At 46.9% G+C, this 16,505-nt stretch overlaps 1 pseudogene; it reads left to right on the top strand.

Annotated features, from left to right (window-relative positions):
• The first annotated feature begins 1,321 nt into the window (after positions 1-1,321).
• LOC138322060 (arylsulfatase J-like) lies at positions 1,322-8,812 on the top strand (annotated as a pseudogene).
• Positions 8,813-16,505: the final 7,693 nt, after the last annotated feature.

Genomic DNA, 16,505 nt, shown 5'->3' on the forward strand with positions numbered 1-16,505 from the left:
ATTTCAGAGAGCCTAAAAAAAGGCCCTTTGGCACTTAACGGTAGTATCATAGAGCCTATATATAGGCTCTGTGGCACTCTAGGGGTTAAGTTTAAATCAATTTTATTGTAACAAAAGACAAATGGATTGGACAAAAGTTATTACAACTTACTGACGTCCTTTCCGAACAAATAAATGGTATTTTGTCACGTGATAGCTTAAATATGTCTATATATGTTTACTTTATATATCAAAACAAAGGTCACAAATTAGGATATAGCTAAAGAGATAAAGGAGGGATAAGAGACACCAACGCATATTTTTTGTTTGTTATAGAGGGTTTTGCTTAGAACGTGTGAGTGGTTATTCCTAACTAGTCGGCGTAAGTATACTCCTTGTCTACACACACATAGCCTTCTGCTTTTCTAATGATAGAGCAATTACTTAACTAAGTTACTGTGACCTATGTTTTTTTAATTTCATCAGTTTTCTGAACTGAACTTCACAAAACAAATATTTAAATGCAAAAACTGCAAAAAAAATTAAATATGCAGCTGACCCTCTTCTTTTATATATATATATATATATATAAGTAAAAAAGAACCATGTCCATGTGATGGTTTCCATATACATAAAAAGAAAACACAACTATAAAACAGTTTTTTCCTCCCTAGCGCTTTCTCGGCTCATGCCGGTCTTCAGGGGTTTGAATTCTTTTATTTGTAAAACATGACGTCATAGTACAATGACGTCATAGTAAGATTACGTCATGACATGGTACATAAAGATATTGTGAATGGTTCTGGAAGAAACTAACAAAAACATGAGGACAAAATAAAAACTAATATGAAGTTCCTTTGTCCCGTTCTGAATTAAGCATAGGTTTCATAAGTTGAATGAAATACATTTCTTTATGTTTTCTTTTTTGGACCATCTCAGATACTTAACAGTAAACAAACATTGTCATATGTGTGCTAATGATAACTTTTTTATTTTACCAATATATCAAATGTCTAATTCAGATCTTTTAAAAAGAGAAAATAATACAGGTATTAGAGTAGAATTATATTTTTCGTAGTTTTTGCCTTCAAATCATGTGTTTTGGAAGTTCATTTCAGAAAATAACATTAACACCGCAAGCATTCAGTTTATTTTAACTTTAAAACTTTGCTGAAAACTTTTACTTTACGTTGATCATTAAATCGTGGCTGCGCGCCACCTGTCTCCTACCCCCGATAAATAACTCACTTTTTTGTTTCGCCTGGTTAATTTCATTTTAAGATGTACGTAGGTTTGTAAACATTGATCGTTCTCAGGCTCAAACTGTTGTACATCATAGGCTATGAAGGCATACACTTTACTGGTTGTTGTTGACCTCCTGTGCTATTTTAAGATTGCCGAAACGAAGAAGCCTCATATTCATTTGTACTGGCCGATGATTATGGGTGGAATGACATCGGTTATCACGGATCTGAAATCCGGACACCGAACTTGGACAAGTTTTCCGGAGAGGGAGTCAGACTAGAAAATTACTATGTACAACCAATATGTTCACCAACAAGGAGTCAACTGATGTCGGGCAGATACCAGGTTCACTGTATTTGTGCTCATTTATTAGCTCAACTGGTTCAAAGCACTAAGGCGTTACTCGGCATCGGATGACAGTTTAATTGTACTACATATTGCTTATGGGTATTTTTTGTAAGAGGTTTTGTGATAATTGCTAAATAAACCAGATTAACGAGACAGGCCATCTAGGCCTTTTGCTTGTTAATGGTTTAATATAGTAGGCTTTTATGTATACCTCCTTTCTTTTAATGTCACCTTATATAATTGTATCGCACCTGAAGCCCACCAGACCCGATGCAATACTCTTTTCTCAAATACATCTTTCGATAACATGTTCAGTGGATAACTAGATATTGTGTTATTGTGTGTGTGTGTGGGGGGGGGGGGGGGGGGGGCAGCTTCCTTTGTAGTGTTTTCCATACTGGAAGAATACATATAAAACTAGGAGAATAATAATTATTGGTATCCCTTAATGTTGACATTGGTGTACATATCCACACTGTAATACAACACAGTAAAATCTGGGCGCCTCGGTCAAACGCCTTACCAAGGGACAGCCAACTCTCGCAGACAAGATGAGGGAGTCTGGATACTCCACACATGTTTTTGCACCTGGGCTTCTACAATGAGTAGTATCTTCCCAACAACAGAGGAAACACGGTAAGTAGAATAGTTATGAGTGTTATTTAATTTTTATTTTGAATTAAAGAATTAAACTTTTTAAAGCAAACTTTTTACATGTTTTCTTGATGCAGCTAAAGCGTTTGATTGTGTTTGGCACAATGGTCTTTTTTTACAAACTTCAAAACTTAGGTTTTAAATCAAAGTATATTAATATCATTGTTTCTCTATATTCGAACATGTATAGTGCTGTATTGCACCAAGGTTTGGTATCAAATTGGTTCAAGATACACCAAGGTACACGCCAGGGAAGTATTATTTCTCCATGGCTGTACACAGTTTTCATTAATGACCTACTTAATGATTTATGTTCATCTCAGTACTCTCTTATCATACAAGATATAAATGTAACTTGCCCAACGCAAGCTGATGATATTACCCTTCTGTCTTTTTGTAAACGTGGTTTGGACTGTCTCATGGATATCTGTTACAATTACAGTTGTAAATGGAGATTTAGTTACAATGCATCTAAGTCTTCTGTGATTGTCTTTAACGAAAGCAAAAGTTCATTTTCGAAAGCAAAACGTCTGTGGAAACTCGGCAATGATACTGTTTCAAAATCTATAAATACCAAGCATGTCGGTATATTTCTAAACAAATTCAAACCAGGTTGTCCAGACGTCAATGAAACAGATAACAAGCTTCTTAGTCAATGTTTTGCTTTGTTAAACTGTAATTTATTTGGTATTGGAATTAATCCATTGACCGCTGCTAAGTTGTTCAAGACAGTAGTTATGCCAGGTAGCCTTTTTGGATGTGAACTCTGGTTCTCACTATCTGAAACTGAATGGAACCGCCTTGAAACAGTTCACCATTTGTGTGCTAAGTTTATTCAAGGTTTTCCAAGGCGCACCAGATCAGATATTGTCCTAAGTATGCTTGGGTTAACATCTATACGGTTAACTGTTGAACTTTCGAAACTTCGGTTCTTTTCTGCTTTATTCAGAGCAGATATACGCTTTACTGCGAAGAGACTCTTCATACTACGTCTCTTTCATGTATATTTTGGTACCTACTGTAGCGAAAATGGTTTTGCTGTCGACATTTGGAACATTTTTCACAAATATGAATTGCAAGACTTCTTGTACCAATTCTTGCAAGATGGGATTTTCCCAGTGAAGCATTATTGGAAACATCTCATTAAGGCTGTCCTTCTTGGCGAGTACACCTCACAGTGGAGTGAACGCCTCACTGTCTGTGAAGAGTTTGGGAGGTTTAAAAACCTCCAGTGTGATATGCGTCCTTCGCCGATATGGTTCTTATCTAAATGTTACCCATATCTTGATAGAACGTTTAAAAATGCTGCTAAGCTATGGTGCATTTCACCAAATTGCGAACTCTCTTGTGTCCAGTGCAATGATTATGTATACGATGCAGTGGCACATTCTTTGCTAGACTGTCGTAGTCACGCATTGCTATCTCTCCGTGACGTTTTTTTCACGAAGATAGTCAATGACTACCCAGTACAAGTTTACACCTTTTTAACCAACTCCTCAAGGGAAGTTCAGATCTCAATGCTCCTCGGCAGTCCACCAGCCACATTGAAAGATATTTTTATTGACGAGGACCGATGCTTTGCGTCATTTGCTAAATAATGCTGCAATTATTCTGAAAAAGCTTCACAGCTAACGTTTAACTAGTAAGAGTATGTCTCAATGCATCCTACACTCTGTGTCATATTTTATAGTTTTCACTTATTATTTTGATTGTTCTGCGCTGTACCAATGTTCTCCTTATTTACCTAAAGTTTCCGTTGTTTTCCTGTTCATCATAATATAATACGTTCATTGTAACTCTTCAAGTTTTGGAGGAATAAAGACATGAATGAATGAATGAAAGTGCATAAATACCAGTTTGGTCCTTTAATTTCATCAAAAATGAAAGTCAACATCACTATGCCGTTGTTATTTTTATCATTGTGTATTTCGGTTATTTGACTGGAATTGAAGGTTACTATAGAAAATCAAAGTGTTTGACACCTAACATATGTGGGAAAAAATTAAGAGATAATTTCAAGCCTGTTGAACCAAATCCAAACGAATATTCCACGGAAATGTACATCAAGCGTGTAATTGACTTAATCAACAGTTACAACTCAACTAATGTAAGATACAATATATCGGGCATTATTGATTGTTATGAAAAAACTATATGCAATATGTGAGATTGAGCTAATTAAAATTAGTCTTGTAATTCCGCTCCCTTACGATGCTCTACGGTACGCTTCAAGCGGAACTACAAGTCTAATTTAATTAGACTGTGAGATTGAGTTACTTGGTGTATACCTTTTTTTTATCCTAGTCGACTTTGTATATACGTGTTTAGTTGGATTACAAACAAACAGACATTGCATTGACTCAAAATTGATTAATATATATAAATATATCATTACAAATGCGGGTATTTTACGAACATGGTTACTTAGTTGATGCCGTGGATTCTCAGCACACTGTGAATCATCTCAACACACTGTGACTCAGCTCAGCACACTGTGAATCATATAAGTTCATTGTGAATCATCTCAGCACACTGTGAATCACCTCATCTCACTGTGAATCAGTTCAGAATACTGTCAATCAGCTTAGCTCACTGTGAATGATCTCAGTTCACTGTTAATCATCTCAGCTCATTGTGAATCATCTCAGCACACTGTGAATCATCTCAGCTCAGTGTTAATCAGCTCAGCTCACTGTGAATCATCTCAGCTCAATGTGAATCATATCAGCTCCATGTGAATCATCTAAGCTCACTGTGAATCAGCCCAGAACAATGTGAATCATATCAGCTCACTGTGACTCATCTCAGCTCACCATGAGTCATCTCAGCTCACTGAGAATCAGCTCAGAACACTGTTAATAATCTCAGCTCACTGTGACTCATCTCGGCTCACTGTGAATCATCTCAGCTCACTGAAAATCAGCTCAGAACACTCTTCATAATCTGATCTCACTGTGACTCATATCTGCACACTGTGAATCACCTCAGCTCACTGTGAATCATCTCAGCTCACCGTGAATCAGCTCAGAATACTGTGAATCAGTTCAGCACACCGTGATTCATCTCAGCTCATTGCAAATCATCTCAGCACACTGTGAATCATCTCAGAATACTGTGAGTCAGTTCAGCACACTGTGATTCATTTCAGCTCATTGCAAATCATCTCAGCTCACTGTGACTCATCTCAGCTCACTGTGACTCATCTCAGCTCACTGTGAATCAGCTCAGAATACTGTGAATTAGTTCAGCACACTGTGATTCATCTCAGCTCAATGCAAATCATCTCAGCTCACTGTGCATCATCTCAGCTTACTGTGCATCATCTCAGCACACCGTGAATCATCTCAGCACAATGTGAATGATCTTAGCACGATGTGAATCTCTCAGCACACTGCGAATCATCTCAGCACAATGCGAATCAGCTCAGCTTACTGTAAATCAGTTCAGTAATCTGTGATTCATCTCATTTTCGCGCTCGACTTAATTTCGCGAATGTTCGTCATGGACAATTAAAAATCACGAAAATTCGTACTTACGGAAATGATTCAAACATAAAACGAAATTAAATCCCAACGAAAAAAGTATAGAAATGTGTAATAACGAGGTAATTTACATTATCTAATGGGCTACTATATTTGCCACTCAATATAACGTCAGTGATATTTCAACTTTTAATTACGTGTTAGTATCAATTTATCTTAGATTAATTCAAAGCCAAATTCTACTTAATTAATTGGCATGTGTTTGGTACGTTTGCATTGTTTAGCAGAATTCCACATAATAGGTTTCTGCTAGTTTTTGAATTATGACCCTGATATGACTGTGGACAAATTGATTTTTATCGTGAAATTTCGTGTATCATCCAGTTCCCTGTTAAAATCTACGTTGTACATTGTTGAATATTTTTCTCTAACGGGATGATTGTTAGTTAACTTTAGTGAATTTGTCTTTTCAGTCGATGTTTGTATACCTTGCTTTGCAAGCCGTCCACGGACCGTTAGAAGTTCCGTCTAGGTACACAGACAAATATGCGCACATCAAAAACCACCACAGGAGAATGATACATAGCGATAGGTAGCAGAGTACAGTAGATTTTAAAAAATCAGCAAAATAAAGTGCAGGCTTTCATTATTTTAATCTACACAACATTAGTTGTTCTGCAGAGTTCATTTTTGGACAGGTCGAATTTTTGTGGTTTTGTGAGCCTGTATTTTTGAAAAATTGCAAAAAATTGGGATTTGAAACCCAAAAATACACTTCATCTAGATATTTTTCTTGAACACAGTTTAAAACCCAAACATCGATCACTGTCGTGATAGCGGAAATGAGCCTATTTCGACATAGGTATAAAATTAAACTTTTGAGCAATCTTACCTCGTACCGCGGCTATCAATTTCTGCTGCTATAGTTTTGATTATTTTCGTCGTACACTCACTTTCGGATACCCTCTAAACCATTAATCTCGAACCCATTTTGTTGGATTTTTTATGCAAATGTGAAGCCTGCCGTAAAGTCTCTAGATTGAATTCACCAATTTTAGGACATATACATTATTTTTTATTTCTTATGCATATAATAAAACATGGCCTTTCTGCTTCATAAAAATCTCATCCATGGCCATTCGGTCTATTTGTCAACTGCTACCCTTTAACAAGTCTTCTTTAGTTTTCACCTATCCGACTTTCGGGAATAGCGCGGAAACCCGACGGTATCATTGATTTAAAAAAAATCAATTGGAAAATTAATTAAAAAAAAACGTTAACATACTTTTGTGAGAATCCGTTACGCGGATTTATAGTTTTTAATATTTTTTAAACCATAATGACATCCAAAAAGGTGGTGACAAAGTGTAATGATAATTGTGATCGCTAATAGAGTATAACGAGTCACCTACGTAATCCTATGTACAGCGGTACCAACATAATCGGCCGTTGTTTAAAGTTAGGTTTTATAATGCTGTAGATTGGATTTAATTTTATAATTGAACTGGTTCTTGAGCAATTGACAGAATGATTGTATAGAATCCACTTATAACGTTGTTTCTATTGGTGATGGAATGATGTTTAAAGATGACAACCCGCGTTAACGTCTTTTCAGCGAGAAGATAACTCCAAACATAAGTCCCGTAAAAACGTTATCAGGTATCAAGTGATACATGAATTGGCTCCATTTTCGTCGCCTATGAACTGATATATCGGTAGCAATGTAGTTTTATGTGTCATATCCAGGTATGGTAGCGGCTATGGACGAGGCGATAGGGAACATCACAGCAGCATTGGCAGGCCAATAGCATGTGGGATGATACCACCATGGTCTTCTCTACAGGTCTAGTGCCTTCAGTACTAATTTAAGCTTTTTACTAGACACTTTGTTATTGTACTAAGTGTTCGATATGCGTTGCGCTGTTGGACATTTGTCGGACACAAAATCACTACTACAGAAATAACAGGAAACCGTTAATCCCATTATGATGATTGAAATGAAGTTAAAACACCAACCAAAGGCAAGATTAAAAGATCAAACATCTTATAGCAATGTAGATATGTAAATTTTCATGTTAGAATAAACCGTTCTAGCTATGCACCTTTATCATTTTTGATTTCAGACAATGGCGGCCAGGTTCTATCCGGAGGTAATAACTGACCATTAAGGGGCTGGAAGGGGTCCCTGTGGGAGGGAGGGTTACGTGGAGTAGGGTTTGTACACGGGATAGCTTTACAAAGGAAGGAATCTGTATCCCATGAACTTTTACACGTGACAGACTGGTACCCTATATTGGTAGGACTGGTAGGACTGGCAGGAGGCTCACTTAACGGCACCAAACCTCTCGATGGAGTCAATCAATGGAAAACAATCATGTTTGTAAAATGTTTTAAGCAAATTATTAGAAATTATTACTAGCATATTACAGCTTCCATCTTTGAACAGCATGGTTTTTAAAAAGTGCATTTAATGCTAATTCAGTGAAGGAGCTAAAAGTCACAGAAAAGCACTACTACATATCATAGACCCTCTTACCGAACCAGTGGGATACCAACGGGAGGGCAGTCCGTTTGACAACTGATTCAGGGCTTTTACTTTATCCAAAACTTTAGGTATAGGATCCTGGGTTCCTTTGCCCACGTCTGACACTTTCAGCATGGATGAGGTTACCAATAACACCAATATATGGCTATTCAACATCGCCAAGGACCCAGTAGAAAAACAGACTTGTCTGATGTGTATCCAGAGATGGTGAATAAACTGTTATCAAAGCTACAGCGACTGAACCAGACAGCAGTACCGTGTGTCTTTCCTCCGGCCGATCTTCAGGCGAACCCAGATCATCTTGGCGGCTGGTGGGGGCCATGGGTACGGGGTCAAAATAAGAACATCTCAGAGGCTGGCGGGTATCATGGGTACGGGGACAACATGAGAACACCTGAGGGGCTGGTGGGGGCCATGGGTACAGGGACAACAGGAGAACACCTCAGAGGCTGGCGGGGGTCATGGATACGGGGACAACATGAGAACACCTGAGGGGCTGGTGGGGACCATGTTACGGGGTCGAAATAAGAACACCTCAGAGGCTGGCTGGGATCATGGGTACGGGGACAACATGAGAACACCTGAGGGGCTGGTGGGGGCCATGGGTACAGGGACAACAGGAGAACACCTCAGAGGCTGGCGGGGGTCATGGATACGGGGACAACATGAGAACACCTGAGGGGCTGGTGGGGACCATGGGTACGGGGTCGAAATAAGAACACCTCAGAGGCTGGCGGGGATCATGGGTACGGGGACAACATGAGAACACCTCAGAGGCCGGCGGGGGTCATGGATACGGGGACAACATGAGAACACCCGAGGAGCTAGTGGGGGCCATGGGTTTGGAGGCAAAATGAGAACACTTGAGGGCCTGGTAGAGGTTATGGGTACGGGGTAAAATGAGATCACTGAGGGGCTGGTGGGAGCCATGGATACCGGGGCAAAATGAGAACACCTCAGAGGCTGGTTGGGGTCATGGGTACGGGGTCAAAATGAGAACACCTGAGGGTCTGGTAGGGGTTATTGGTACGGGGTAAAATGTGATCACTGAGGGGCTGGTGGGGGCCATGGATACGGAGGCAAAATAAGAACACCTCGGGGGCTGAAGGGGGAAAAGGGGAGGGGCGATGGGTAAAATCAGAGGGGTTGGTAATAGCCCTTAAAAGAGAAGTAACAAAAGGGGTGGGTTACAATAAGCATACCTTTGGGGTTGATTGGGGCCATGGAAAAGGGGGAGAGGTTAATTATAACACCTTGGGGGCTGACGGGGGCCATGGAACAGGGGGGAATGTTAATGACCACACCTTGGGGGCTGATGGGGGCCATAGAAAAGGGGGAGAGGTTATTGATCACACCTTGGGGGCTGACGGGGGCCATGGAAAAGGGGGAGAGGTTAATGATCACATCTTGGGGGCTTACGGGGGCCATGGAAAAGGGGGAGAAGTTAATGATTACACCTTGGGGCTGATGGGGGCCATGGAAAAGGGGGAGAAGTTAATGATCACACCTTGGGGGCTAACGGGGGCCATGGAAAGGGGGGGAGAGGTTAATGATCACAACTTGGGGGCTGACTGGGGCCATGGAAAAGGGGGAGAGGTCAATTATCACATATATGGGGCTTACGGGGGCCATGGAAAAGGGGGAGAGGTTAATGATCATCACACCTTGGGGGTTGACGGGGGCCATGGAAAAGGGGGAGAAGTTAATGATTACACCTTGGGGGCTGATGGGGGCCATGGAAAAGGGGAGAAGTTAATGATCACACCTTGGGGGCTGACGGGGGCCATGGAAAAGGGGGAGAGGTTAATGATCACACCTTGGGGGCTGACGGGGGCCATGGAACAGGGGAGAGGTTAATGATCACATCTTGGGGGCTGACGGGGGCCTTGGAAAAGGGGGAGAGGTTAATGATCACACCTTGGGGGCTGACGGGGGCCATGGAACAGGGGAGAGGTTAAAGATCACATCTTGGGGGCTGACGGGGGCCTTGGAAAAGGGGGAAAAGTTAATGATCACACCTTGGGGGCTGATGCGGGCCATGGAAAAGGGGGAGTAATGATCACACCTTGGGGGCTAACGGGGGCCATGGAAAAGGGAAAAAGTTAATGATCACACCTTGGGGGCTGACGGGGGCCATGGAAAAGGGGGAGAAGTTAATGATCACACCTTGGGGGCTAACGGGGGCCATGGAAAAGGGGGAGAGTTAATGATCACACCTTGGGGGCTGATGGGGGCCATGGAAAAGGGGGAGAAGTTAATGATCACACCTTGGGGGCTGACGGGGGCCATGGAAAAGGGGGAGAAGTTAATGATCACACCTTGGGGGCTGACGGGGGCCATGGAAAAGGGGGAGAGGTTAATGATCACACCTTGGGGGCTGACGGGGGCCATGGAAAAGGGGGAGAGGTTAATGATCACACCTTGGGGGCTGAGGGGGCCATGGAAAAGGGGGAGAGTTAATGATCACACTTGGGGGCTGACGGGGGCCATGGAAAAGGGGGAGAGGTTAATGATCACACCTTGGGGGCTGAAGGGGGCCATGGAAAAGGGGGAGAAGGTTAATGATCACACCTTGGGGGCGACGGGGGCCATGGAAAAGGGGGATGATCAACTTGGGGCTGAGGGGCCATGGAAAAGGGGGAGAAGTTAATGATCACACCTTGGGGGCTGACGGGGGCCATGGAAAAGGGGGAGAAGTTAATGATCACACCTTGGGGGCTGACGGGGGCCATGGAAAAGGGGGAGAGGTTAATGATCACACCTTGGGGCTAACGGGGCCATGGAAAAGGGGAGAGGTTAATGATCACACCTTGGGGGCTGACGGGGGCCATGGAAAAGGGGGAGAGGTTAATGATCACACCTTGGGGGCTGACGGGGGCCATGGAAAAGGGGGAGAAGTTAATGATCACACCTTGGGGGCTGACGGGGGCCATGGAAAAGGGGGAGAGGTTAATGATCACACCTTGGGGGCTGACGGGGGCCATGGAAAAGGGGGAGAGGTTAATGATCACACCTTGGGGCTGACGGGGGCCATGGCAAAGGGGGAGAAGTTAATGATCACACCTTGGGGCTGACGGGGGCCATGGAAAAGGGGGAGAGGTTAATGATCACACCTTGGGGCTGACGGGGGCCATGGAAAAGGGGGAGAGTTAATGATCACACCTTGGGGGCTGACGGGGGCCATGGAAAAGGGGGAGAGGTTAATGATCACACCTTGGGGGCTGACGGGGGCCATGGAAAAGGGGGAGAAGTTAATGATCACACCTTGGGGGCTGACGGGGGCCATGGAAAAGGGGGAGAGTTAATGATCACACCTTGGGGGCTGACGGGGGCCATGGAAAAGGGGGAGAGGTTAATGATCACACCTTGGGGGCTGACGGGGGCCATGGAAAAGGGGGAGAGGTTAATGATCACACCTTGGGGGCTGACGGGGGCCATGGAAAAGGGGGAGAGGTTAATGATCACACCTTGGGGGCTGAGGGGCCATGGAAAAGGGGGAGAAGTTAATGATCACACCTTGGGGGCTGACGGGGGCCATGGAAAAGGGGGAGAAGTTAATGATCACACCTTGGGGGCTGACGGGGGCCATGGAAAAGGGGGAGAGGTTAATGATCACACCTTGGGGGCTGATGGGGGCCATGGAAAGGGGGAGAGTTAATGATCACACCTTGGGGGCTGACGGGGGCCATGGAAAAGGGGGAGAGGTTAATGATCACACCTTGGGGGCTGACGGGGCCATGGAAAAGGGGGAGAGGTTAATGATCACACCTTGGGGGCTGAGGGGGCCATGGAAAAGGGGGAGAGGTTAATGATCACACCTTGGGGGCTGACGGGGGCCATGGAAAAGGGGGAGAGTTAATGATCACACCTTGGGGGCTGACGGGGGCCATGGAAAAGGGGGAGAGGTTAATGATCACACCTTGGGGGCTGACGGGGGCCATGGAAAAGGGGGAGAGGTTAATGATCACACCTTGGGGGCTGACGGGGGCCATGGAAAAGGGGGAGAGGTTAATGATCACACCTTGGGGGCTGACGGGGGCCATGGAAAAGGGGGAGAGGTTAATGATCACACCTTGGGGGCTGACGGGGGCCATGGAAAAGGGGGAGAGGTTAATGATCACACCTTGGGGGCTGACGGGGGCCATGGAAAAGGGGAGAGGTTAATGATCACACCTTGGGGGCTGACGGGGGCCATGGAAAAGGGGGAGAGGTTAATGATCACACCTTGGGGGCTGACGGGGGCCATGGAAAAGGGGGAGAGGTTAATGATCACACCTTGGGGGCTGACGGGGCCATGGAAAAGGGGGAGAGGTTAATGATCACACCTTGGGGGCTGACGGGGGCCATGGAAAAGGGGGAGAGGTTAATGATCACACCTTGGGGGCTGACGGGGGCCATGGAAAAGGGGGAGAGGTTAATGATCACACCTTGGGGCTGACGGGGGCCATGGAAAAGGGGGAGAGGTTAATGATCACACCTTGGGGGCTGACGGGGGCCATGGTTAAACACCTTGGGGCTGAGGGGCCATGGAGGGGAGAGTTAATGATCACACCTTGGGGGCTGACGGGGGCCATGGAAAAGGGGGAGAGGTTAATGATCACACCTTGGGGGCTGACGGGGGCCATGGAAAAGGGGGAGAGGTTAATGATCACACCTTGGGGGCTGACGGGGGCCATGGAAAAGGGGGAGAGGTTAATGATCACACCTTGGGGCTGACGGGGGCCATGGAAAAGGGGGAGAGGTTAATGATCACACCTTGGGGCTGACGGGGGCCATGGAAAAGGGGGAGAGGTTAATGATCACACCTTGGGGGCTGACGGGGGCCATGGAAAAGGGGGAGAGGTTAATGATCACACCTTGGGGGCTGACGGGGGCCATGGAAAAGGGGGGGAGAGGTTAATGATCACATCTTGGGGGCTTACGGGGGCCATGGAAAAGGGGGAGAGGTTAATGATCACACCTTGGGGGCTGACGGGGGCCATGGAAAAGGGGGAGAGGTTAATGATCACACCTTGGGGGCTGAGGGGCCATGGAAAAGGGGGAGAGGTTAATGATCACACCTTGGGGGCTGACGGGGGCCATGGAAAAGGGGGAGAGGTTAATGATCACACCTTGGGGGCTGACGGGGCCATGGAAAAGGGGGAGAGGTTAATGATCACACCTTGGGGGCTGACGGGGGCCATGGAAAAGGGGGGAGAGGTTAATGATCACACCTTGGGGGCTGACGGGGCCATGGAAAAGGGGGAGAGGTTAATGATCACACCTTGGGGGCTGACGGGGGCCATGGAAAAGGGGGAGAGGTTAATGATCACACCTTGGGGGCTGACGGGGGCCATGGAAAAGGGGGGGAGAGGTTAATGATCACACCTTGGGGCTGACGGGGGCCATGGAAAAGGGGGAGAGGTTAATGATCACACCTTGGGGCTGACGGGGGCCATGGAAAAGGGGGAGAGGTTAATGATCACACCTTGGGGGCTGACGGGGGCCATGGAAAAGGGGGAGAAGGTTAATGATCACACCTTGGGGGCTGACGGGGGCCATGGAAAAGGGGGAGAGGTTAATGATCACACCTTGGGGCTGACGGGGGCCATGGAAAAGGGGGAGAGGTTAATGATCACACCTTGGGGCTGACGGGGGCCATGGAAAAGGGGGAGAGGTTAATGATCACACCTTGGGGGCTGAGGGGGCCATGGAAAAGGGGGAGAGGTTAATGATCACACCTTGGGGGCTGACGGGGGCCATGGAAAAGGGGGAGAGTTAATGATCACACCTTGGGGGCTGACGGGGGCCATGGAAAAGGGGGAGAGGTTAATGATCACACCTTGGGGGCTGACGGGGGCCATGGAACAGGGGAGAGGTTAATGATCACACCTTGGGGGCTGATGGGGGCCATGGAAAAGGGGGAGAGGTTAATGATCACACCTTGGGGGCTGACGGGGGCCATGGAAAAGGGGGAGAGTTAATGATCACACCTTGGGGGCTGACGGGGGCCATGGAAAAGGGGGAGAAGTTAATGATCACACCTTGGGGGCTGATGGGGGCCATGGAAAAGGGGGAGAGGTTAATGATCACACCTTGGGGGCTGACGGGGGCCATGGAAAGGGGAAGGTTAATGATCACACCTTGGGGCTGAGGGGGCCATGGAAAAGGGGGAGAAGTTAATGATCACACCTTGGGGGCTGACGGGGGCCATGGAAAAGGGGGAGAAGTTAATGATCACACCTTGGGGGCTGACGGGGGCCATGGAAAAGGGGGAGGAGTTAATGATCACACCTTGGGGGCTGACGGGGCCATGGAAAAGGGGGAGAGGTTAATGATCACACCTTGGGGGCTGATGGGGGCCATGGAAAAGGGGGAGAAGTTAATGATCACACCTTGGGGGCTGATGGGGGCCATGGAAAAGGGGGAGAGGTTAATGATCACACCTTGGGGGCTGACGGGGGCCATGGAAAAGGGGGAGAAGTTAATGATCACACCTTGGGGGCTGACGGGGGCCATGGAAAAGGGGGAGAAGGTTAATGATCACACCTTGGGGGCTGACGGGGGCCATGGAAAAGGGGGAGAGGTTAATGATCACACCTTGGGGGCTGACGGGGGCCATGGAAAAGGGGGAGAGGTTAATGATCACACCTTGGGGGCTGACGGGGGCCATGGAAAAGGGGGAGAGGTTAATGATCACACCTTGGGGGCTGACGGGGGCCATGGAAAAGGGGGAGAGGTTAATGATCACACCTTGGGGGCTGATGGGGGCCATGGAAAAGGGGGGAGAGGTTAATGATCACACCTTGGGGGCTGACGGGGGCCATGGAAAAGGGGGAGAAGGTTAATGATCACACCTTGGGGGCTGATGGGGGCCATGGAAAAGGGGGAGAGGTTAATGATCACACCTTGGGGGCTGACGGGGGCCATGGAAAAGGGGGAGAGGTTAATGATCACACCTTGGGGGCTGATGGGGGCCATGGAAAAGGGGGAGAGGTTAATGATCACACCTTGGGGGCTGACGGGGGCCATGGAAAAGGGGGAGAGGTTAATGATCACACCTTGGGGCTGTGGGGGCCATGGAAAAGGGGGAGAGGTTAATGATCACACCTTGGGGGCTGACGGGGGCCATGGAAAAGGGGGAGAGAGTTAATGATCACACCTTGGGGGCTGACGGGGGCCATGGAAAAGGGGGAGAGGTTAATGATCACACCTTGGGGGCTGACGGGGGCCATGGAAAAGGGGGAGAGGTTAATGATCACACCTTGGGGGCTGACGGGGGCCATGGAAAAGGGGGAGAGGTTAATGATCACACCTTGGGGGCTGACGGGGGCCATGGAAAAGGGGGAGAGGTTAATGATCACACCTTGGGGGCTGACGGGGGCCATGGAAAAGGGGGAGAGGTTAATGATCACACCTTGGGGGCTGACGGGGGCCATGGAAAAGGGGGAGAGGTTAATGATCACACCTTGGGGGCTGACGGGGGCCATGGAAAAGGGGGAGAAGTTAATGATCACACCTTGGGGGCTGACGGGGGCCATGGAAAAGGGGGAGAGGTTAATGATCACACCTTGGGGGCTGACGGGGGCCATGGAAAAGGGGGAGAGGTTAATGATCACACCTTGGGGGCTGACGGGGGCCATGGAAAAGGGGGAGAAGTTAATGATCACACCTTGGGGGCTGATGGGGGCCATGGAAAAGGGGGAGAGGTTAATGATCACACCTTGGGGGCTGACGGGGGCCATGGAAAAGGGGGAGAAGTTAATGATCACACCTTGGGGGGGGCTGACAGGGGGCCATGGAACAGGGGAGAGGTTAATGATCACACCTTGGGGGCTGACGGGGGCCATGGAAAAGGGGGAGAAGTTAATGATCACACCTTGGGGGCTGATAGGGCCAATGGAAAAGGGGGAGAGGTTAATGATCACACCTTGGGGGCTGACGGGGGCCATGGAAAAGGGGGGAGAGGTTAATGATCACACCTTGGGGGCTGACGGGGGCCATGGAAAAGGGGGAGAAGTTAATGATCACACCTTGGGGGCTGACGGGGGCCATGGAAAAGGGGAGAGGTTAATGATCACACCTTGGGGGCTGATGGGGGCCATGGAAAAGGGGAGAGGTTAATGATCACATCTTGGGGGCTGACGGGGGCCATGGAAAAGGGGGAGAGGTTAATGATCACACCTTGGGGGCTGACGGGGGCCATGGAAAAGGGGGAGAGGTTAATGATCACACCTTGGGGGCTGACGGGGGCCATGGAAAAGGGGGAGAGG

Source organism: Argopecten irradians, chromosome 4 (genome assembly GCF_041381155.1).
Source record: "Argopecten irradians isolate NY chromosome 4, Ai_NY, whole genome shotgun sequence".
In the NCBI taxonomy this organism is placed as follows: Eukaryota; Metazoa; Mollusca; class Bivalvia; order Pectinida; family Pectinidae; genus Argopecten; species Argopecten irradians.